Source organism: Triturus cristatus, chromosome 6 (genome assembly GCF_964204655.1).
Source record: "Triturus cristatus chromosome 6, aTriCri1.1, whole genome shotgun sequence".
NCBI classification, from domain to species: Eukaryota; Metazoa; Chordata; class Amphibia; order Caudata; family Salamandridae; genus Triturus; species Triturus cristatus.
The window spans coordinates 320491984-320517968 of record NC_140589.1 but is presented as its reverse complement, the minus strand read 5'-3'; the positions used below and the strand labels follow the sequence as shown (position 1 = coordinate 320517968).

The 25985-nt window shown below is 44.3% G+C and overlaps 1 protein-coding gene and 1 long non-coding RNA gene across 7 annotated transcripts in view; one reads left to right on the top strand and one right to left on the bottom strand.

The window, feature by feature from the left end:
• Positions 1 to 8958, bottom strand: part of LOC146816796 (uncharacterized) — a 91071-nt gene extending 82113 nt beyond the window's left edge. Inside the window, exons 1-2 of the long non-coding RNA XR_014962941.1 lie at positions 8661 to 8958; positions 7122 to 7256 (exon numbers count right to left, since the gene is read on the bottom strand). This is a non-coding gene — a long non-coding RNA (uncharacterized LOC146816796). The remainder of the gene's footprint in view (positions 1 to 7121; positions 7257 to 8660) is intronic.
• The window catches only part of LPIN1 (lipin 1), a 421902-nt gene that overhangs the window by 101036 nt on the left and 294881 nt on the right, over positions 1 to 25985 (top strand). The gene's annotated exons all lie outside the window — the stretch shown is intronic.

Here is a 25985-nt window from a genome sequence, read left to right as displayed (position 1 = left end):
AACCAAACTTAACAGACTTTTCACTATGTCTATTTTTTTTTCTGCTGCTGGTTACCATGACAATCATTTAGAAAAAGTGCAACCTTATGACTATTTAATCATGCTAAATGTCTTTAGAACTGGATGCAGTGAACAAGGCGGTTGTGTCCGCCGAAACGCGTCTGTGCCTTAACGTTGGAATAAAACCTTTTCTTTGCTGAAATTACTCACGGAGTCGGTGCCTGTTTGTCTGGACGCTGTCAGGCTGGTATCATATGAAAAGATTCGCCGGGATCTTGACACCGACCCTCCTCGTTCTGGAGCTCTGGATATACGAACTTCGATGGTATTCCTTTCAAGAGGATAAACACAGAGCCCCCTTGCAGCGGAGAAAACCTGAACGACACCGCGATTTCGACACCATGCACCCCGCGTAGAAGGAGAGTGACTGATCCTCGTGGTGGCCGGAGGGCGATCGGAGTATCGGGTAAGCTCCTTGTTGCGGCTGTGTGAGTGTCGGCGGTTACAGAGGTGGCTGCTGGGAGAAGTAGTCCCGTGCACTTCTAGACGGGCAGTGAGCAGCAAAGAGATAATAGTATTTTTCCAACAATGGCCGAGGAATGGGTCAGAGAGCGTGAGCAGGCGGCATTAGATATTTTCAATGATGGTGAAACCAGCACAGGGCCGACGACAGGTGCAGCTGGGCACACGGAACAAAAGACAGTCAGCAACAGCGTCAGAATGCTACAAGAACTGGAGAAACTTAGAAAAAGTGAAATAGCAAAATGGTGGGAATGCAAATCCCTACAAAGATACCTTGATGTAGGTAGAATCCCAAGAGGCCTCCGGATCCTTGTCGCCCCTACATATGAAAATCCGAACCCGGAAATGTTGAAGGACTGGGCAGACAATAGTGCGGAATCTTCACGGAGAATGCTACAAATGTTGATTAAATATGCTGAAAGCGACCGCAACACGATGTTGATCTGGATTGAAACACTACTGAAAGAACTAGAGAAAAGTGAAAATCAGGAAGATATACAGAAAAAGTTAAATGAAATGAAGGCAAGATTGATTACACATGAGGAGTCAATCAAAGCCAGAAAAGCATTAAAGTTTCAAAGAGATAGAAATGATTACATACAAGGAAGAATATATACTTTTTCTAAAAAATTCGACAATATACGCAGACAACAACTGTCTACTGCAGCAGAGTCACAAACAAAAACCACAGAACCAAGTGCATCAGAACTTAGTTCTGAATTAGAATCTGAAACAGAATCCATCACCAATATATCACAACCACGAATGGCCCCAACTGTAATTCAGGAATTGGGTTTTTTACGCATAGAGAGAACAATGAATCTACGCCCGCGTCCCCCACGCCAAGAAAACAGCAATATAAACATGGAACAACGAGAAAAAGGCGGCGAAAAAACAGGAGATGGGGCCAGAAAAACACAAAGTACAAACAAACAACAATACAGAAGAAACAAGCGCAGATAATCTCTATAAAAGAAAACGCCAACACAGTAATTAACCTCACAAATATGGAACTTACAGATCAAGAACAAAATATCCTTGCGTTAGGACTCTCTTTTTGTGATAAAACTAATTTTAACTATCCTCAGACCCGGATCGACCTTTTTCATTTCGTCAGAAAACTCAAATTAAAAAAACACTTTTTCTCTATCTCCAAAAATGATGCCAACGAAATTTATGGTGGTGAAACGAATAGTGGCCTAACAGTGGCCGACATAGGACTCCTACAGGATATGATGCAATTGCAAAATGAGGAGCAAAGCGTTCCCACATCAGTTACAACAAGTGTAACCGAGAACATCATTGACACTTTTCCTTTTGAACCAACTTCTTTTAGACCCAAATCAGTGTTTACTCCCATAATGCCGAGAGATGGCCTTGACATCTTTGTAGATAATGTTGTCAAAGACCTCAAGTCCTTAGCGCTCAAAAGTAGCCAAGAATTCAACCGAACCTACAATGCAAGCAGAAGGGAATATAACACTGTTATGAAGAAAATCAAAGAAAGACAAGACGTTGTGGTGAGATGGTCGGACAAGGGTGGCAATGTGGTCCTTTGGCCACTAACCAAATACAATATGGAGGCTCAGAAACAACTGAGTGATAGAGAATGTTACAGCCGTATTACACCAACTATCATCGTAGGTATACAAGAAAGATACCATAGAGCCCTTTATGAATGGAGAAGCCAAGGTCTCCTCACCAAACTGGAATTTGATTTTTTAAAGAACGACTACCCAACCACACCACAACTGTATTTAATACCTAAAATACACAAGAACGCTACCGACCCACCCGGCAGACCAATTATATCTGCCATTGGTGGACTGTTTGAAAACACCTCTCGTTTCATTGACTTTTTTCTCCAGCCCTTTGTATGTGACTTACCCTCCTACACCAAAGATACAGGCGATTTCTTGTCTAAAATGTACGATGTAAAATGGCATGACAATTATGTATTCATGACTATGGATGTATGCTCGTTATACACAAGCATTAGACATAGTGACGGTTTACATGCACTTGAGTACTACCTAAACCAAAGACCCATACACTTACACAAACACACCTCCATGCTGCTACAAATGGCCTAGTGGTGCCTGGAGAACAATGTCTTTATATTTGACAAATTGTCTTACAGACAATTACAGGGCACAGCCATGGGTACTTGCTTCGCCCCCAGCTATGCTAATTTGCATATGGGCTGGTGGGAGGAGCAAGTACTCATGTCAACACACAGCCTGGAATGGAAGAAAATGTAGTCATCTATGCTAGGTACATAGACGACATTTTTGTCTTATGGCAAGGTACACAGGAAAGTGCAGTTAAGTTTGCACAAGACTTAAACAATAACACTCTCAATCTCTCGTTTACAAGCCATACAAGTAAGGAATGTATACAATTTTTGGACATAGAATTGTATGTTAACCAAGGCAAGATCCAAACGAGAACATATAGGAAACCCACAGCGGGCAACGCGATTTTGCATGCAAATAGTTTCCATTATGACAGTGTCAAAAAAGGCATCCCCTATGCAGAATGCTTAAGAATGAAGCGTAACTGCAGCACAGAAGAGAGTCTAGACAAATCCACCAATGATCTCTTCAACAGACTGCAAAGTAGGGGATATGACACACAAATCCTTAACAATGCCAGAACTAGGAGTGAGAAAATCACTAGAGAAGAACTCCTATTTGCTAAAACAAATAAAAATAAAAATAAAAATCAGGCCAAGCATGAATTCACCAAAACAGACATGCCTAGATTAATTACAGGGTTCAATGCGTACCACATTTCTCTACGCAAAATCCTGTATAAACATTGGAACAATATAAGGAATGACCCTATTTTAGGACCAACATGCTCTAAAACCCCTTTAATCAGTTTCAGACGTGCAAAATCTATGCGTCAAGAACTTGTGCGCAATGCACCTGTTATCACTAAAAAACCCAACTGGTTCCAAACACCTAAGGGATTTACGAAATGCAGTAAATGCAAAGCATGCAAACATGGAAAAAATACCAAACTGGTCCACATGCCTTTCAGAAACACACCATTTGAAATAAGAGGGAGTTTTAATTGTAAAACTGATTTTGCCGTGTATGTCCTACTATGCACCTGTAGTAAAAACTATGTAGGCAGCACCATCCACCCAGTACATGTCCGAATTCTGCAACACCTGAGAGCCATCGTGCATAATGACCAAACATACCCTGTTGCCAGACACATAAATTCACTACATGCAGGCAGAACTCAAGAACTTTCCTATTTTGTCATTGACAATGTTCCCAAAAATCCCAGGGGAGGAAATAGGCAATTGGCACTCAGGAGATTGGAATCAAGGTACATTCTTCTCCTCAATTCCAAAATCCCACATGGGATGAATGCCGATGAAGCTCTCAGTGTTCACCTGTAATTTTTCAACACCCTCTCCGTTCTCTATGATCCAATCCTCCTAGCGCTCAGTTCTTGCACGCTCTTTTACATTATCGTTGGCACACCCATAGAGTTCACTTTTTCCTCTCTACTGTGATTACCTGCCCATAATACAACTTTTCATTAATTATGCACAGCAGGTCCGAATGGTCAGTTCTCTGCCCACATGGGCTTTATTCCCATTCTGACTAACGAGTCCTTTACTTACACTATTGCACTTGCTTATTTACATTTATTTCTGTGAGCGTCTTATGGTACGTTACCATAAAACTAATATGTATACACCCCCCCTGTGCACACTATTTCAGTGTTTTAATTATATTTCCTTTTTTGGGCTCTTTCACATTTGACATGTACATAGGTAACCAGCACAATGCTAAACAAGCATTTGCAATGCAATAGGTCTCGCATTTACAAGAGTTTAAGCCATTGGCATTGTAAATGACAATGTCTTTTATTTATGTTTTAAAAATCAAAACATAAATAAAAGGAATTGTCATTTACAATGCCAATAGCTCAAACTCGCGAAATGCGAGACCTATTGCATTGCAAATGCTTGTTTTTTTGTATCTTTTATATAGCGCGAACTCGACCCGAAGGTATTGGAGCGCTGTACATGAGCACCGTATTTACATTACATATTCAGGCACGGGGAGATTAAGTGATTTGCCCAGAATCACATGATGTGGATGCGGCCTCGAGGCTCGAACCCTGGTTTCCTGCACCAAAGTCGGCAGCGCAGCTGACGGACCACATCCCCTCCATTTAGTAAGGTAGCTCAGTAGATTGAGCACATGCTGCAAAGACGTGGTTGCAATATCAATGATTGTACTTTATTTGCACAATAACCGCCATTCTGGGATTTATAAGTCACATAACAGCTCCTTCAGCAATGTGGATCCAAAAAATAAGCAGTAAGAATGCAGCTGAAGGCAGGTTTGTGCAAAATGTTAAATTTACCCTTAAACATTGGAAATTTCAATACGGTGTGGAGTTTCTTAATAAAAACTGTAGTTGTAACACTGGCTCATGAACTAATAAATCCTACATTATTATTAACATTGGTTTTGTAGGCAGTAACAGAGCCTAAAAGTCTGTCGTAGTGTTAAAAATCACAGAAACCAAGGACTCAAGGAAACGAAGACAAGTTAATTATCTGGGAATAAGCCTCCCCGTTGTAAAGCCGTCTGCAGCATGTGTGAAATGCAAATCGGAAACAGCAGGATGCCCAAGTACCGAAACCAACTGTAGGTTGCATCTAGAAAGTAAAATAAGAATGTAAACACACTGTTTAATTTACTGTAGTTCGGCAGTGCAAGAAAGGATTTAAAGACCGCATCGTGAGTTCGCGCAAAAGCATTACAAACCGCTTTTCTGACGTGACGTTTATTGTTCTGTTTTTGCACACCGCATCGGTAGAACTTAAATTAAATCTAATTGTTTTAAAAATTGTATTTCCGGCAAAGTATTTCCATACCGCGTCGGTGTTTATCGCATAAGCATTTACAGAACGAATTGTTAACGTGAAGTTTGTTGTTCACAATTTCCACCCCGCCTCGGGGAACAGCCATATTTCTCTTGTGAAATTTGTCGTTCAGTATTTCCACACCGCAAGCAGGTCTCCATTTTCAGACGAGTAGTGATTATATAAGTAAAAGGTCTTTAGCAACCAGTTCCTCCGACACTGATGCAACACTAAACGGTTAGTATACCAATACAGGCTGATTGCTACAAATGTATCTACAAATAATTTCATAATTTAAGAATTGTTATAGTTTTAAATACTTGTTGGAACAGTATTGCGTGGCTTTAAATAGGATGTATAAGTGGAGATGCTCTCTTCACAATATCGAATCACTGTTACTTTTACACTTTTCATGTAAAAGCACTGGCAAATCAAGACTAGGTTGTACTATACTCATAACATATGGTACCACCATTTCCCATCTGTTTGACAATACTGTTTCTATGCAGGCATTTAAACACCGCATATGGAGAACATAAATAAAAGCGATATAGCATTTTCACACCGCAGCAAGGAATCAAGTGTTTTCAAAGAAGCATTGTACCAAGCACCCATTTTCAGAACGCATCGGGGAGGGGGTAGGTGGGGTAGTGCTGAAGTTAATTGTTGTACATTTAAACACTGCATCAGGAGAAGATAAATAAAAGCGATATAGCATTTTCACACCGCAGCAAGGAATCGAGCGTTAGCTCAGAAGCATTGAAACGAAGCACCCATTTTCCGAACGCATTCGTGGGGATTGGAGGGGAGGGAGCGCTAAAGTTAATTGTTCTACATTTAAACACCGCATCAGGAGAGTAAGTGTCACAGCAAATAAAAAAAGTGTGAGCACAACACACATACATTTGAAACAGCAATGCAGAAACAGCTACCAGTGGAATACACCGAAACTAAATGCATCAAAAAACGGTTAAACATAACAACAATGGGAGAACAAAAACACGTACAATTAACACTGTAATAAAAGACCTGGTAACAAGAGCAAATAACCCCAACAAGCAAGAAGGGGGTGGCAAATGGTGTGCACTTTGATGTCCTCAGTGGCCGCGCGGCTCACTGAGGACATCAAAGCAAGTGATCAGGCAGTGCTTTTCAGGCTGCCAAATGGTGCGCGCGCCCGGGGCACATGCACTGTATTTGGCGGCCTGAAAAGCCACTGTTTGCACTTCCAAAACGTGCTTACTATAAGTCTCGCCAGAGCAGCGCTAAAGCGCTGTCTCAGACGAGACCTAAAAACCGAGTGTGAAACATATTATCCATTAATGTTTCAATCTCTTTTTTTCTCTTTTGCTACTATTGTGTGACAATATAACCCTAGTATAGCCTTTTACTTTTAATTTTATTTTACTTTATTTTTATTTCTCATGTTATCTACTTGAATGTTGCATAAATAACAAATGTAAGTCGTTTGTCTGGTTGCTATAACAACCAAACTTAACAGACTTTTCACTATGTCTATAATTTTTTTTTCTGCTGTTGGTTACCATGACAATCATTTAGAAAAAGTGCAACCTTATGACTATTTAATCATGCTAAATGTCTTTAGAACTGGATGCAGTGAACAAGGCGGTTGTGTCCGCCGAAACGCGTCTGTGCCTTAACGTTGGAATAAAACCTTTTCTTTGCTGAAATTACTCACGGAGTCGGTGCCTGTTTGTCTGGACGCTGTCAGGCTGGTATCAGATGTATTTTCTATAGTTAACTTTCGTTTATTTTGCCACGTCTTCTTTTTTCACTTTCCACTCATGTTTTCTTTTGTTTTTTCTCTTGGGCACTGTTCTCAAAAGATGAAGATTTTGTTATTGCACAGCGACATTGTTTCTTTCTTATGTGTAGCTCCTGAAATGATTTTCGTGCAGTACACCCCGCTCCAATCTGCCCTACTCCAATCCACCCCACCTCACACGAATCCGCCCCACTCAATCGAATCCATCCCAGACCAGTCCAATCCAAACCACTCACCCCAATCCACCACACTCTAATCCTCCCAACCTGCCTCACTCAAATCTAAAACAACCTGCCCCATTCCAATCCATAAGAATCTTCCCCACTCAATCCAGAGCAATGTACCCCACTCAATCCAAAACAATCTGCCCCACTCTACTCCAAAACAACTTGCCCCATTCCAATCTGCCACACTCTAATCCAAAACAATCTGTCCTACTCCAATCCGCCCCACTCAATCCCCAAAAATCTTTCCACTCCAATCCAAAACAATCTGTCCTACTCCAATCCGCCCCACTCAATCCCAGTAAAATCTTTCCACTCCAATCCAAAACAATCTGCCCCACTCAATCCAAAAGATCTGCCCCACTCAATCCAAAACAATCTGCCCCACTCCAATCCCAAAAAAACTGCCCCACTCCAATCCCAAACAATTCGCCCCACTCCAATCCAATCCTCCCCACTCCAATCCAAAACAATCTGCTCCACTCCAATCCATAACAGTATGTATGCTCCACTCCAATCCAAAAGAATGTACACCACTACAATCCAAAACAAATCTGTCCACTCCAATCCAAAACAGTCCTCCCCACTGCAATCCAAAACAATCCACCCCATGCCATTCCAAATCACCTCACCTCATCCAATCACCCCACCCCAATCACCCCACTCTAATCCAATCCACCCCACACCAATTCAATCTACCCACTCCACTCCAATCCACCCCATTGCAAATCAAACTACTCCACTCCAATCCAATTCACCCCACTCCAATATACCCCAACCCATTCCAACCCCTCGACTATACCGAAGTAGTGTGCTACTCGCCATAAAGCACTTCAACGCCTCATCAGGGGTAGTAAGCACTATATAAATACAATTATAATAATGTTGCTCTAAGAATCGAGGCCACAGAGAGGGTGCACTTGGCAACTGACTTGTCTTTTAATTCACTAAAGACATTGGGGCAGATTTATGAGTCCCTTGCGCCACTTTTGCGTCACTTTTAACATGGGAAAAGTGACGCAAAAGTGGCGCAAGGGGCTCATAAATCTGCCCCATTGTTGTCAAGGCGGGGGATATGGGGCCATGGATATTTTTTAATTCATTTTTTTTAAACTGTCACATTTAACACACGTTAAATGCAGTTATATACCCAGATGTACTAAATTAGAACGCTTCTGTATGTTATACACGTTTTCGAGTCTTACATGGTGTTTCTCGCACTGTTTACCTGCTATTCATTTTCAACTCAGCTCACACATGGGCTCCCCGAGCTCAGACAGACCGTCGTTCCGGCTCTGGCTCGGCTCGCTGTTAATTTGTTGGCTCGCCACCTGTACTCCTAGCGGCAGAGTTGATGTGGCGCGCACCGATTTCCTCGATTACCAGCTACACTCGATTTTGTATAAACTTCGAAAGCGGCCAGACACGCTGCAGTATTGAACGGGGACGTCAAACAAGTAGCAGCGCCCCTGCTGCACTACATTCCAGCTCGAGCTGGCGGTTTGTGCTTAGAAGGCGTATTTCCACTGGAGGTCAACCGGAATGTTCGGTCTTGTTTTTGATTTCCTTTCGTCAGCAAACCTCGGAGCATTCTGATTGGCTAAGAGAGCCCACCGCCCCTTAACTGGAGTCTTCTGGAGGCTACTCTGTATTTCTAGGAAACCGACTGCTTCTTGCGCGTTTTCTTAGTAAGAAATCAGTGGCTAGCAGGGTGGGGGCGTGTCAGGTTGCGAGCTATTCACAACAACCGGATTTTTCTGGAATTTGGCAGGGCGCCACATGTGTAACAGTTAAGGATAAGTTGTTTTGCAAAAAAAAAAAGAGAAATATAGCAGTTTACAGATTGCAAACGTATGTTAGCCTTAAACCACAGTTCAATTTATTGTTCTTATTTTCAAGACCGGGCCAAAACAAAAGCACGGGGAGTTTGGGATTTTTTAATTAAGTGGCAACTCATTCGATTCTGACTTAAAAAGTAATTTATTGCATTAGGAAACAGCCATAACTTTTTATTGTTTAAAAAAAAAATCTTTATTGCAATCAAAACACGACAGCGGTATTCAGCATAATCGAAAACACAAGCCCAAACTATTTCTTGAGTTCTTTAAATTAATTGATTTAGATTATGAGAAACTGTCATAAATCAAACGAGAGTGAACTGTACTGGTCTTGGCATCAGAGTCTCTTGGGTATTTTCCCTCGACCTGTAATTACCGCCAGTGGTGTAAGAGATTGCCACTAGGGTGTTAATTGGGCAGAGTCATCATTGGGTTCCCACACCTGGGTACTCGCTTAACCAGTTGAGTAATGCCTCCATCAGGAGGGAGAAACTCGTGGGATCTGTGCAGTGAAATATAAAATTACCTTCTACACCTTAAAAAGTGAATTTGAATGTGGACAAGAGGTAAGATTAAAAAGCTGAAAGTGGTGATGTTTGGACGTACTAACATTCCTTAGCGTCACACTTAGGTGGTTGACATGTTTCGCACTTTGTTGCCCTTCTGGGTCCTTGGCCTTCATCAGGACCTTAGTTGTCAGAGCCCTTATGTGGTTCTTCAATATTTCCATAAGTACACTTTCATCAAGCATCTTCGTTCTTTCTGTATAACAAAGTCTTTTATACAGGCGTGTTTTGTGCCTGTTACTTGGGGAAAAAAAGGAAAAAAGTCAGAGCATAAGATTTATGTGCAAACATTTTGTGATATCTGTGACTGTATTCCCAATGTGAGGCTATCCTTGTTATCATGCAACTACTTCTGGTGAGTGCAGGTAACACTGTGACGGCACTCTGGGGTTGCATGCACTTCTCTCCGTATTCTGGTGGTGAGCAGTTTATTAACCATAAAACGCTGTGATTGGTCCTTGCAAAAGGGGTTAAAAGCAAGTCTAGGACTGGTAGGAAGGATGAGTTAGGTCTAGGGACTCCATTATTTTGCGTGTGGTAAGGCATATTGAATACTGAATTTTACCCACCATTGGATCAGTTGCTCCTCATTTTTAGGTTTAATTTGTAGGAACAGGTCGGATAGAGGTGTCCTTAAGGGCTAATTCTCAAAAGTGTTTTCTGTTTTTATAAATGCCTCATGGTATGCAAGGGCCTCATAGGAGTCGGGTGAGGCGAGGGTCTCGGGCCAATCTATAAGTAGATAGATATGTAAACATCATTATTCACCACATTAGTTCAGCGCTGCCGCAGACCTGGCAGGTGCCTGCTTTTAAACCACCAAATGTTTCCACCCTATTTTGGAGGTGTCATGTGTAAAACATACTGCGCACTTACTTGGGCTGAAAGAGTGCCGTGGTGGATGCGCCTAAGTCGTCCTCCCCGTCCTGGAAAATGGACATAGTGAAACATCTTCAGTATAAATAGGGTCATATTCATTCGTAAAGTGGTTCTTATTATTTTCAGGTGGGCGCTTGGGCGTGAGGGCAGTGCAAGTGTTTAAAGAAAACTGTATACCGTATAATGTTTTGAAAACGGGTGAAATGACTTGATTTGTTTTGCTCCTATTAAAATCATTGTTTTCATCACACTTCAGAAATACAAAAAGGGCTTCATTTGTGCTTTCCTAACTGCTGAAACAATTTGATAAATGTGCATATTTCAGTGAAACTTAAATGTTGTGTGATCGAAATAACCTGAAATGATACATCCTTTCTTTTCGATTCATCTACCCCAGCAGGATTGTCAACTAGATCACTTTTACAAAATCCTCTCACTTTACAGTCAGAGAAATAGAAGTACACTCAGGTTTCGAAGAAGGAGCAAGGTGTCAGAAGATATAGCCTGATGTTTGACCTCGCCTTTGAACGCACAGCAAATGTGACAAAATAAACACGCAATTTAAAGGCATTTTCATTGCTCATTCACCTTTTGAGTTCCAGCATGAATATTTCTGGGGGGCTGCAGCACCTTCAGCACCCCTACTTCCAGCACCTATGCCAGAGGGAGTTGAGGATGATGACGTCTCCCCTCCCCAGGAATTTCGGAAGGGTGGTCCAGGTTACTCAGGCGATAAGTTGATTGGCTAGATTGTGGGTAGGGCTAGGATAGGTCATCTGGGAACCTCTGGGTGGTGGCATTCTCTTCAACTTTTTCCACGCCTCGAGAAAGGTCAGGGGAAGCTGTTTGTGTTTTGGACAAGCAGGTGGGGAATTGAAGGTGAGGTTAGTGAGTGTCATAGGTAGTGTTAGTGTAAGGAAGCGTTTGGTGGTATAGTGGTTGGTAGGCAGTAGAGAACAATGGCTAGTAGGGTCCTCCCGCCCGGCCTCGGGCAGGGAGGACCTGATTAAAAATGGGGGTTTGGAATAGGCATGAGTCACACAAATACAATGCATGAGGGATGCTGTGCAGGGGTAATTGTGGCAGAGGGCACTTGCTCAGCATGCAGGCTAGGTTCAACAAGAGGGGGCGATGTGAGGGGTGGTAAGAGCAAGGTTGAAGAGGTTGTGGGAGAAATAGAGGTAGCATCCCAGGTATTCTCTGTATCTACTCAGCACCAAGACGCCCATGGGCAAACGCGCGATTTATAAATCATTAAATCAAATCAAATCAAATCAGCATCGCTGGAGCATCAGAGTGTGTAGTGAAGTATAACGCAGTAAATAGCAGGAGACAGGAATACTTCAGGATGTGTATTTATTAACCACAGCTGCTGCAGTCCCAGAGTAACTGTATCATCTGGAATCCTTGAACTACAGCCTCACACAGTACATTCTACATTCCAGTGACATGGTACTATGATGGAATGGATGCAAGATCACCACAGAGTGGTTCCCATCAGGATCCTTACCTGCATGTGGTCAGGTTAAATCACTTTCTGGGTCACTCAAGACTACACGGATGAGTGTTTCCTCATGGGCAACCGCTGTATGAGTTGTGGTGGAGTGTGCTGTATTAAGAGGTGGACCATCTGCAGAAAGCAGCCTGCATCATGTTGATGGTGGGCCGCATGGTGAGAAGACTGCAGTATGCTCTGCCAACGGCCTGGGGGCACCTGAGGCAATGACACAGGAAAATTACAAAAAAAAAAACTGATGGATGGAAATTTTGAATGAATTTCAGCTATTGGTTATTACTCAGAGCCTTATCCTAAGCCATTATTGTTTTGCCCACCAGGCCATCTCAGATTATGCCCATCCATATGCAAATTAGCCTTGTTTCTGCTCTGACTGGAACAGTCTAGCCTGCACTGTCAACGCAGCTCTGAGTCCGAGCACAAAGAACCCACAACCTGTTTCAGCCTATTTGAGCTGCTTTAGTCAGGTGCAGTCTGGTTCCAATGAAACAGTGAGCTTGAGACCACCTTCAAGGCATTCCTGTCTCCCTTGGGAAGCAAAACTACAAGAAAGTGGTGTATGGAATGCCTGAATTAATCCCAGCCACTGGCAATTACTTTGGCTGCATATCAGTCCATAATGTTTCTGCCCATCATGCCACCTCAGATTAGACCCAGCCACAAGCAAATCAGCCTTGGTCCTGCTCCTATAGAAAAGTTCAACCTGAACTGCCAAGTCAGGTCCAGTCTGAACCGGAATTCAAACAACCCAAAACCTGTTTCAGACTATTTGGTTCTTTTCAGTCGGGTGCATCTTGGCATCACTGGAGGTGCCATTGGCACACAATACAAGAGTGTGGTGAGTCACTGCAAAAATATCAACAAAGATTGCAGCACAGCAAAAATCTCAACAAATACGGCAGCACTCCTTGTAACATAGTAAGTGGCAGGGTGGAGTAGGGTAGGAGCAACAGGCAGTGTTTAGAGGCGCGTTATAGTGATGAAGGCACATAGAGGAAAGGGGCACTTGAGTGCATTTGGCAGGCCATTTGAGATGATGGGCAAGCCAGAAACAAGGTCCCAAAAGTTATCGAGATTGTGTGATGGTGCAGAGATTGAGGAGCGTTTGATGGGCAAGGCAGGTGAGACAGAGCATATTTAATGTGAAGGGGAAGATAAGGGTGCATTAATAGTGGAGAAGATGAAAATAAGATGGGTTTGGTTAGAGGAGGAAGGTGAGGAGGATCTAGTGCAGGAAAGGTCTAGAGCGGCTTGTGGGGTTTCAGGACGAGGTGACACTTCCATGTCGGGCGGCGCTAGAAGGCCTGTTGGTTCAGTGGTGCAGAGGTATTCCAGTAACGGCTTGCAGTCCCCAGCAAAGATTTGCACAGCTTGTGGGTGCTGGTCTGAAGTGAGGAAGAGGTCCCTGGTGACCTCCCTAATAGCAATGTCAAACGTAAAATGGCTTTGTGTGATGGGTGGTGGTGTGGGTAATGGAGTGATGCCTAGCATGAACAAGGATGTCATTGAGAGTGATGGCTGTGTTGGTGGGCTTGACGCTGGGTCGGGTGAAGGAACAGCTGGATTATGGCTGAGGAGAGTGATGCGGAGATGGAGAAAGGAGAGATTATGGTGCAAGAGGTGACTGTTTCAGAAGAGGTCACTATTTGGTGGTGCACAAGTATGTAAAGAAGGGTGTTCATGTGAGAGTAGGCACTAGTGTTTTCAGAGTCGGGATGATGACAGAAAAAGGAAAGCTGTGGAAGAGAACAGCTTTTGAGAAGCATCAACGGCTATTCGGCAAGGAAAGACAAGGAAACTGGCTGTCAGAGAGCAGATAGGAAAAAAGGTAGGGGTTGTGAAGTGGCAGGAACAACAGAGGAAAAGGTGATCAAAATGGTTTCAGTGAAGACAAGGTAGGAGAGGGAATACAAGAGGCACCAGTTGCATTAGTATCAGACTATGATGAAGGAAGCAGTGGGAAATTGAGTGGCGCAAAAATCTCTTGAGGGAGATCAGCATAAATGAGGAGGACCAAAAACCAGAGGTTTCCAAGGACGGTAAGACAGGAGACGAGGGTGAGAAAGGTGAAAGGAAAAAGGTTGTCTTATATGGCTATTGTGAAGTCTTTGGGGGGTCACTCTTGTCACAAGCAACCACAGGAAAGATATGTATAGTGGAGTTTGTGGATGTTTTCAAGTTGTTTAATCATGAGATTCAGGCCAAGGAAGGTTATAAGTAGGAGGCGTGGGAACTGGTGAGGAGATTAAGGGTGCTTTTGGGCATAGAAAAATGGATGTCAGCTTTTTGATCTATAATAGCATGTACTGCGAACGCCACCCAGAGTGATGCGCTATGTTGTTCAAGTACATGGACATTGAGCGGAGAGTCAAGTTTGACTATGTGAGTGGCATTGCTACCGTATGATGAGGAGTTTGTAGCTTGACTAGTTTAGCGATGACTCTGGGCAAACAGTGGAGTGGTTTTGCTGTTTTATGCACCCTCTTTGAAATGTTTAACAGGTTTTTACACTGGTTCTTTAGGTTCTGGGCTGGTGTGTAACAGGTAACCCACTATTTAGGTCAGGGGTCTCCAGCCTTTTCTGTACTGAGAGCTATTTATGTTTGATCAAACATATTGAGAGCTACTAATAGCTTTCTAATTTAATAAGCTGGTCTACGCACATGTGAGCTACTCAGGGGCAGCTTGAGAGCTACAGTAGCTCACAAGCTACTGGTTGGAGACCCTTGATTTAGATGATTTTTTGTTGTGGACAGAGTCATCTGCTGAATGTGGTGGGGCACTACACGATTTTCAGGAATCAATGTAGGATGTCTGTGTAACCTTGGCTTTTAAGAAAACAGAGGGCCCCTCCATGTCACTTACTTAATTGGGGGTAGAATTCTGCAGGATGAAGATGGAAGTGTGTTTGTCTCAGAACAAAATTGTGAAGTTATTGGCATTGCTGGAGGGGGCCTTAGTGGCCAAAAAGCTAACGTTGAGGAAGGTAAGAGCTTCTTGGGGGCACCTAAATTTCGCATGCTTTTTATCGGACATTGTGTTTTTTTTTTTTCAAATACTTTTCATTAACAAAAATCAGCATTTCAATCACATTACAGAGGAAGTAGCAATTCCGGCAACACTACCACAATAGGCCACAGAAAACATTATAGAATAGAGCCTGGAAAGTCTAGGGCGAAGGGGGTTCTCCATTACGTGTGGCAAGAGGAGGTTGACATATATCCCCCCGATAGGTATTCCACAGACCCCACACTCGAGTCCACTTCTTAGGACACCCTCGGGCCACATACACCATTTTCTCCCGAAACATTGACCAGTCCAAATCTTTCTCCCAATCTCGCACTGTAGGTGGGAGCTGCGCTCCCCATCGCTGGGAAATATTTCTCTTGGCAATCATTAGCCCCAAGGTAACCCACTGTGTTGTGTAATCATTTAGCATCTACAGGCTTCCAGGTGAAGACATGTGGACAAGACTGCATTAATGGTATCGTGTATGGAGCTCCAATACTTTTGCACATACTCGCTTTCCCAAATTAAATGCATAAAAGTGCCACAGCCCCATCTGCACTCACCCTCGTCCCATCTTCCCATTCGTACCAGCTGAGGTCCTGTCACATAAACCCTATGACAGATTTTTAGCTGCACCAATCGGAGGCGAGCCAGTATGGCCACGACTCTGAGCGAGGAAACGGCGTCCTGCCATTCCTCGTCGTCCATTCCAATACCATCTTGGGACCATTTCTCTCGAAGTGTGTGAAGAGGATCTGGCATATTATTTATACGTTTTTTATATATCAGAGAGATAGTCCTGTCTGGGATATGGCCATCTAGGACTCTATCTTCCAGTGGGGAGGACTCGGGAGAGGTGGTGCCACGCTGCCAGTAAGAATATAGGGCATGCCTAACCTGTGTGTACCGGAAAAGTTCAGAATCAGCCAATTCAAATTTTTGTTGCAGTGTTGAGAATGATTTGACGTCCGTCTTATCCCACAGGTCACCAACCCGCGAAAGGCCTATGAGATCCCACTTGTCAAACCCCTTACTTTTCCACAAACTACCCAGCTGTTCTGAGTCCCATAATGGTGTAGCAAGTGTAAGTTTACGCTTCCATCCCAGGCCTTTAGAGGCTGTCTGCCAGACATGTACTGAGTGTTTGGTGGGGCCTGTTAATGGAAAGCGTCGCGATTTGGAATAAAGGGCTCTATTGTAATTCCCACCAGAGAGCAGCCACCTATCCATGTTATAGCCTGGATCTTCGGGTCGTGCGTAGGTACCGTAATTAATGGAGGCCAAATGAGCCGGCCAATAATACTTTTTAATGTCAGGGAGACTAATGCCCCCATCATACCAGTTCAGGAAGAGTTTGCCAAGAGCGATACGTGGCTTTCCATCTCATAACAAATCCCGCTGGAGGCCCTCCACCTCCCTGAAGTAAGAGGCCGGGACTGGGTCAAAGGAATTTTTCAGGACATACAAAAACTGAGGCAGGGACATCATTTTAAAAAGTGCCGCCTTTCCCAGTAAGGAAAGGGGGAGTGACTTCCAGTTATTTATGTCTTTTCGCAGCCTAAGTAAAGGGGGGTGTAAATTCTGGGCATAGCGAAGTGAGGGATCCAGGGAAAGGAAGATCCCCAGGTACTTGAAGCCGTCAGTGCATATCTGTATTGGGCACCCCTGCGGTGGGACCGGCTGCTCTCCCGCCACCACAAACAGTAAGGACTTACTCCAGTTGATGGAGTATCTGGAAAATTCTGCCGAAGACTGTGAGGATATCTAGAACCACAATCAAGGACCGCCTCGGGTACGTCAGATAAAGCAGAATATCGTCTGCGTACAGGGAGATTCGGTCTTCCCATTCCAGAGACCAGCGCATGCCTCGAATCATTGGGTCTCTGCGTATCCAGGCCGCCAGTGATTCTAGTGCAAGAGCAAACAGGAGGGGGGACAATGGACAGCCCTGCCTGGTCCCCCTAGATAACTCAAAGGTTGCAGACTTTTTGTTGTTGACAACCACTTGAGCAAGAGGTTGAGCATATAAAAGTTGCACCCACTGAATATACTTCGGGCCAAATCCCATCTTCTCCAACCCCACCCAAAGATACGGCCATTCAATGGTGTCGAAGGCCATGGTTGTATCGAGAGATACTATAATGACGGTCTCCACGATGGAGGCTGCCCTGCCCAGAACACCATGTACCCTACACAAGTTAAGTGCAGTGTTTCGATGCAGTATAAAACCCGATTGGTCTGGATGGACCAGTGCCTCGAGCACTGTGATCAGCCGGTTAGCCAGCAGTTTAGCCAGGATTTTGGGTTCCGCATTTAAAAGGGAAATTGGCCGGTACGACCCGCATGCAGTCTTGGGCTTCCCTTTCTTGTGTATAGTGATTATGGTTGCCGTCCTCTGGTCTATCGGTAGGCCCCCTGTGTTTCTGGCATCCTCATACATGGTCTTAAGATAAGGGGCCAGCCTGTCTGGTTTGAGTTTGTAGAGTTCGATCGGTAATGCATTGGGGCCAGTGGCTTTACCCGATTTGAGGGATCTGGTTGCTGTGGCTATTTCCTCATTGGATATGGCACTATCTAGAAAGTCGCAGTCAGTAACCAACAGCTTGGGCAACGTTATATCGACTAACATCTGGCGGGAGTCCTCCACGGAATAAAGAGTCATTGAGGAGTAAACAGGGCCGAAGTGGGCTGCAAACCTGTCCACAATGTCTTGGGGATTCGTGAGGGCCTCACCCCCCTGTCCATGGAGCTCGGGCACCAGCCGGCTGGCCCACTCTTTCTTGTCTAACCATGCTAGCAATTTCCCGGCTTTGTCTCCCATCTCATACAACCATCCCTGCACAGCTCTCCCAGGGCTTTAGCCTGCTCAGTCACCAACGCTCTAAATTCCTGCTGTTTCAGAGTGAGTTGGTGACGTTTATCAGGTGTGTCGTCTGAAATCAGGTCCGCCTCCAATTGGCTAATCTCCGTCTCAATGGCTTCCATTTCCGTCCGACGCTCTCTCTTTTTTCCCGATATTAAAGAGAGAGCCTGACCCCGAATCACAGATTTGAAGGCCTCTCATAGGGTCTGTGGGGATTCCACCAAACCCTCATTCTCAATAAAATTATTATCTATAGCCGCTAGGAGTTCCTTGCGGATTTCTGGATCTCGGAAATACCACGGGTTGATGGGGGCCACCTGTCCCACCTGTCTGTAGCTGGGAACCACGTGGAGCCAAATTGGCGAGTGGTCAGAAATGCCTCTTGCAAGATGTTTAATTTCATGAATGTGGGCAATTTGGGATGCTGGTATGAGGAAATAATCTATACGCGAGAGGCTCCCATGGGCCCCGGAATGAAAGGTGAGTTGCACTGTGTTTGGGTGATAGGACCTCCAACCATCCACCAACCCCATAGTCTCAAGGAAGTCGGGGAGCCAACAGGTATAGGAGCTAGCTGCACGTGGTGGATGTCTATCTAGTGTACCCGAGACCACTGAATTCAGGTCCCCTCCCAATATTAACAGACCCTCCGGAATAGCTAACAGGATCGCCCCTAGGTCCCTAAAGGTTGTGGCTTGTAGGCCGGGGGCACATTAACCGATAGGAGTGTGATGGATTGACCTTCCCATGTGCCCGTAACCCCAATGTATCGCCCTCGATCATCTGTCCAGGTCTGCTGTAGTGCCAGGGGGAAAGATTTCTTCATCATAATACCCACCCCTCGTGAGCTAGAAGTAAATCCTGCATGAGCCAACAGTCTATAACCCCCTCGGTGTAGGGCCTTGCATGCATTACCAATAAGATGCGTTTCCTGAAGCAAGACTACATCAGGGGCATGATGCTTGATGTATTGGAAGACAACACTACGCTTTATCTTATCCTCCAGCCCGTTGACATTCCAGCTTAACAATTTAATCCCGAAGCCATCTCGTGCAGCCATGGCCAGTCGAAAATTTTCATCCCCTTTACGGAGAGTGTAATGTGTGTGTCTACTTCCCTGTCTAAAATTACAATAGTTGTTGCTGAAATAAAGAACACAAAAAGAACATAACAAAACACCCCCGCCCAACAACCCCCCACCCCGCTTCCCTGCACTCTGGGCGTACAACTGCCCATCGAAAACTTGCAGAGTGCCTGTCGCCCGTCGGAATTCAAAAGTGAAGAAAAAGGGGGGAATTTAAAGTGCTCCGTGTCCCTACCCTCGACCATGTCACACGTAGGTCCCTATGAAAGCAAATCTCTTCATACCATCTAAGTCTACAGGCCCCAACAATCAAACACCAAGAAACCACCCTCCCCGACTCACCCCACACCAGGTCACAGTTACTCGGTTCAAAAGCCGCCGACAGCCAGGTCTCAGTCTCAAGCAGGTCGACTGTCCAAGCTCTCTCTGCCACTGCGGTCGTTCGGACTCCTCATTCCGCGATGTTCAATCCACTCCGCCACTACCTCAGGTTGCTCGAAAAACCACGCTCTGCCCTCCGCCTCGACCCGTAGGCGCGCTGGGAACAGCATCGAGTATTTAAGCCCTCTTTCTCTGAGTGCACGTTTCACCGATAGAAATGATCTCCTTTGTCTCTGTATTCTCTGTGTAAAATCCGGAAAGAAGGAGATGTCCGTGTTTTCATAGCGAAGGAGGGCCCCTGCTCTGGAGTTCTGGAGGATAACATCTCTGTCCCGATAGTTCAAGACCCGAGCCAGCACGGGCCACGGGGGAGCACCCGGTTTGGGACGGCCGCCCGGGACCCTGTGGGCTCGTTCGATAACCAAAAACTTTACTTAGGCCTTTGGGTTGTAGATGTTTGAGAATGAGGTCCTCAACAAAAAGATCCGGGGATTGCCCCTCTGATTTTTATGGAACACCCAGAATGCGGAGGTTGTTGCGCCGGAGACAGCCTTCGTAATCTTCCAGCTTGAGATCTGTGAGTTTGCGAGAGTCTTGGAGCTCGCGTACCTCCCCCTGCAATTGCATGACATCACCAACGAGACTGGAGTTTGTTATTTCTACCTGTTTGACCTTTTCATTGAGCTTCCACAGGTCGGCCCTGATAAGGTTAATGTCAATCGCCATGGTGTCCATTTTGTGCTCTAGTGAGGTTTTGACCCCTGTGATGGCCTCCATTACATCCTTTAGCGAGAGTTCTTGCTCTTCCTCCCCCAGGATCCCTTTGGAGGAATCTCTGGACAACCAGATCTGCTGAGCTTCTTTGGGCCCCAGAGCCTTTGTTGCGCTCCATTTTGTAGACAAGCGCCTGCTCAATAATATTGTTTTTAGAGCAAGGTATGTTTCTTGGATGGACAATAATGTTGAAGATTGATTGTCTCATTTGCAGTAGAAGAGGTTCCATGAACTTGCACCGGGAGGAGCAGCACAGAAGACAGGGAACCCACTGGAGGTCTGGGATCTGGGATGCTTAGGACTGGGCAGTTGGTTGATAGATGTTTTACTGTTTCTACAAAGAAAGCCTATTGACAGGCATGGAGGGAATTTTTGGAAAGTGGGCGCAATCGAGGAATGATGGGGTAGACGGGATGAACTGGAGATATGATGTGGTGCTTTTCTTTATGTCACAGATTGAGAAAGACTTTTACACAATTACTGTATAATTAGTGGGGTATCACATTTTATGATAAGTTTTTCTGTGGCTATGAGCCTTATGCAGGGGGACGTGGATGTCGGATATTGGCTGGATGAGCCCCGGAGAAAGGGTGTGTGGGCGATAAGAGAAGGCCTATAACATGCTATTTTGGGAAGGCTAGTTGTTTGTTTACAAGAGATTTGTTCATTGAGTAGGAATACTTTGTTATTTGCATTATGTTTGATATGGTGCTCTTTTGGAGCATTCTGAGTTTCAGAGTTGCTATGTTGATGAGGTGAGATGGGCTTGCAGGGTGCTGATGATGAATGCCAGAACAGGGTAAGGTTATAGCTAAATGGAACTAAAGAACAGACTAGGTAGGTAGGGGCAGGAAGTTGTCCTTTATTGAAATGGCGAGCACATGTACTGCTCGGTGAGAGAATGGCATATATTTTTTACCTTGAGCGGGCAGATATTTCTTTATCAGAATAGGGTGAAGCTGGCTCAGTTTCAAACGCTGAACGATTTGTGCATATTGTTAATCAAGCTGGGCATTGCGGTAGAGGGTTATGGTATACATACTCCTTTAGGATGGGAGCTGCCACTGAAGCTACAAGGCTGCGCTTTAGTGTTTTGAAGCATGTGAATATCGTACATTTATTTAGTTATTTATAAAGTTTTATATAGAGCAAACTAGACCCTGGAAGGGTATCAGAGCTCTTTACAAATGTTACAACGAGTAGAAAGCAGGATAACCTAGAAACATAAATGCTGTCAGGACAGGAGAAGGAGTGAGTTAAACATATACTGAATATATGATACAAACATTGAAAGAAAAAACGAACACACGCTTCCACTTAAATTTGGCCACTATAAGCTTGCAATAAAAACTTTAAATGTAGCAGTTATTCACTTATGTGACTGTTTTACAAACAAGTGCTTTCTTATGTATAAAAAAAACTTTGTCTCGTGCATTTTACTATGAAGATGGCAACTTGTTTAGACAGAACAGAGTGCACCTGTCTTTTTGGAGAATGAATATTAACTGACGGAGCGTCACTTGGCCATAGCTGAAGTATTGGGTGAGAAGTTATGAGGTTTGTAAGTTAGGGTTTTGAAGCAAGTACCTGAAGATGGCAACTTGTTTAAACAGGAAGGAGAGCACCTATCTTCTTTTTGGCCAAATAATAATATCTGATGGAACTTCACTTGACAATAACAAAAGCATTGGGTTAGAAGTTACAGATTTAGTGTTTTGGGGTATGGGAAAATTGGTTTGGGTACAAATGGTGAGGAGTAGGGCAGGAACACATTTGGTTTATCCTAGTTGGCAGAGTGAAAGTCATGTGGGGGATTATAAAATGCATGTATATATGTACGTATGTATGTAGTATTTCTATAGCATAAACCTAGTCAAGAGGTAGCAGAGCTCTGTACAGGCTCAAAGACAAGCATATAGGGTTATGGATGGTTAATACATTGTGAGGTACTGTTGTTTGGAGAAGTGACACCTTATATCCTTCCTAACTTGGCACAGGATTGGCAGACCTGATGCAGAAACATTTGCTGGTCCAGATCTCAAGTGCATAGATGGGAAAGACCTGCAACTTAGTTTTTTCTTTTTTACACTTCTTTGTCTGCAGTCTGATTGTGTGTTGGCTACAAGATGGTGAGCTTGTCTGCCAAATAAGTTGGAGTGCAGGTCATGCTGGCTTTGTAAATGATGCAGCTAGTTCTGAAGATGATGCGGGCTGGCAAGTGTAGCCACTGGAGTTCCTTCAGGATGAGGATGACATGGTCATATTTCTTCCAGGCCTGCAGGAGACGTGTTGGCGCATGTAGGATGCCTTTAAGTGGTGCCAGTGTGAAGTGTTGAAAGCCATGGAGCAGGTGGCTACTAACAACCAGATGCAAGTGTATGAGGGCTTGAACAGCAGTTCTAAGATTGCTTTCTGGAAGAAATGGTGTCACATTCTTCAAAAACAAGATCTGGTTCCAGGATGTCTTCGTTTTTTTGGCAATGTGTTCCTTGAGGGTGATGTTGGAGTCCAGGAGGAATACAAATGTACTGTTTCTTTGCTTTTCTTAGCAAATAGCTGGAATTCTGTCTTAAGTATGTTGAGCTTTAGGTAGGTGCTAGACATCCATGGTTGAATGATGTTCAGGTATTGTGTGAAGTGTTAGATGTCTGAAACAGAGGACACTTTCAAGTAGAGTTGTGTATCATTGCATTATTGGTGACTCTTTATGCTGTTATCTGTGTGTAGAGCACAGAGCAGATCAGAGTAGTAGTTGAAGGTGACAGGAGGCAACATGGAACCCTGGTAGATTTCACAAGTGATATGAATCTTTTGAGACCTAGAGATGCTCAAATGAATACACTGGTGTTGATTGGAATGGTACGTGGAGAACCAGTAAAGGACATTGCTGGTGAATCCCATTTGAGACTACAGGGTGCGTATGAGGGAGGGATGATAAACTGTGTCAACTGTAGCTGAGAGGTCCAGCAATATGAGGAGCCAGGGGTCATCTTCCTCTTTGGTCAGGAAGTCATTGTCTATGATGTGTAAGATGCGGGTGTCTGTGCTGCAGGGTCATATGAAGCAAAACTGGTAGCCGCGCAGGAGATGGGTATTATTTAAGCCTGGGCGAAACACTACGCTACGCTCGCGTAGTTTGCGAAGTTCGCGCTACTTGGCACTACGCGAACTGCACGTAGCACAGTGCGAACACGCGTAGCGTAGTGTTGCGTAGTACTGCGGTCATTTTTTGCTTGCTCTCGGTCCTCAAAGTCAAGTTGGCGACCGCGAGCAAATAAAATGACATCCCGGCGAGACTTTTTCCTTGTTCGCGATCAGCAACATCAAGTTGCCGATCGCAAGCATAAATAATAAACCTCCCGGCGAGATTCCCAACGCGAGGAGGTCAGGTTTCTCATTGCGAGGGGTCGCGTATGCTCGCGACCGCTCGCGATGAGAAACTACCAGTTCGCGTTGAGAAAGCTGCCGCTCGAGTAAAAATCTACTCGAGCAGCAGAAAACTACAGCTCGCACTGTGCAAGATGCCATTTTCAATGATTGCACAGTGCCAGTTGCTTGTCCGCACTGTGCAATCATTGAAAACAACATCTTGCACAGTGCGAACATGTTACTACGCAGTTCGCGAAGTGCTACGCGTAGCTCGCGTAGTGCAAAATTCACTGTGCGTAGCTTCGCGAAGTGCTACTTCGCGAACTACGCCCACCCTTAGTATTATTGATGTGATCTTAGAGGTTAACATAGGCTGCTTTGTCAATAAAGTTTCAGATGAATGGTAGGCGAGTGATGGGCAGGTAGTTGGTGAGGGCCTCATGGTCTATTGTAGTTTTCTTTAGGAGTGGGATAATCTGTTTTGTTTTGAGGTAATCTGAGAAGATGCTTTGAGTGAGGGAGGCATTGACAGTGGTAAGTGGGGCTGAGAGGCCAGAGAGAGTTTTGTTGAAGGGTTAGACATCATATTCAGAAGACGTGGGTTTGAGGGACTTGAATATGTCAGTGAGATTTAAAAAAGATAGAGCCCTGGAGGCTGGCCTTCGCTGGATTCTATGGGAATGAGTGGGTTTAAGAGATGAAGCAGGCTTGGTGTCATATATTCTGTATTTTTTCACGGTAGAAAGAGTTGATAGCATTGCACTTTTCTGTGGAGTGAGGAAGAGATGGGCCAGGCAGGGGTTCATGCCGTGGTTGATTAACTTAAAATAAATTCTGAATCTTTTGGTGGCTTCATTGAATGTGTTGGTATAGTACTTTTCTTGGACCAATGTGAGGAGCTGTCTATGGGTTACGTGGAGGGACTTCAGTATTATAAGGTCATCAAGAGTTCTGGTTTTTTTCCAGTTTCTTTCCTGTCTGCGAAGGCAGCTTTTATTGTCAGCAAGATCTTTCAAGTACTGGGGTGCTGAGAGCTTCTGCATTTACATGCTTTAATTGGGACATGGGTATTGATATAGTTTCCCCAAAAAACTGTTGAAGCTGTTTAGAAGGGTGTTGATGTCGAATGTGGATTTGATAGGGTCAGAGATCAGTTCAATTATTAGGTTGCCTGTGGAGAAGTCTTTGACCCATGCTTCTAGGATGAAGAGCGTGTCAAGCTTCGTACCAGAGGTCTTCGATGTCTGGTACATGGTGTATTGCCACTAGTGCAGTCATTTCCTGTGCAGAAGGATGGTGCAAAGCTAGTGATGTCACTTCCTGTGCAGATGGATGATGGGGAATCCATGGGAATCCAATGATGTGAATTCCTGTGCAGGTGGATAATTGGAAATGAAGTCATTTTGCTTGACTTCTGTTTTTTAAAGATGGTTTTGGTGAGAAACCAGTGATGTCACGCCCCCTGGAGATTACTGGTGGGAAATCCAGCGTTGTCAGTTCTTGGCATATGGATGATGGGAAATGAAGTCCTTTTGCTTGGCTTCTTCTTTTACAGATGGCTGTGGCGGAGAATCAGCAATGTCACTTCCTATTCAGATCTATCATGGGAAGTCCAGTGGGGTCACTTTCTGTGCAAATAAATGATGGGAAATGAAATCCTCTTGAGTGGCTACTTTTAAAGAAGATTTTGGGGGGAAACCAAAAATGTTGCTTCCTTTGGAGAAGGAAGATGGTAAGTCCAGTGATGTCCCTTCCTGTGCAGATGCAGGATGGAAAACAACGTCGTTTTGATTGGCTTCTTATTTTAAAGCTGGTTATGCAGGAAACCTGTGATATCAGTTCCTCTGCAGATGAATGATGGGAAATATATTTATGTACTTTCCTGTGATTTGGTAATAAATCTGTTCAGTTGGGGTTATCGCAAGGGAGAATGACTCCAGACTGAGGGGATGTGATATACGTGGATTGATGACGGTGATGTTTTGAGCATGAAAGGGAAACAATGGGTGCAGTATGAGTCTGATGGAAACCAGTATGTGAAGACTGTGTGATTGAAGTTTTGAATGACTTTAGGGCAGGGTGGTTTGCTGGTAGGAGTTTTGCGCATTGGATTTGTTAGCATTATTATAAGTCTAGTGAAACAATGATTAGGCTGTAAGGCTGAAGCTAAAGGGGTTGCATATAGCTGCATTGCAGAGGTGTTCTATCAAAATTGACTTTTCCAATTCCATGATTGTCCAAGTGTTTTTGGTTGCGCCATCCTTCCAGATTACA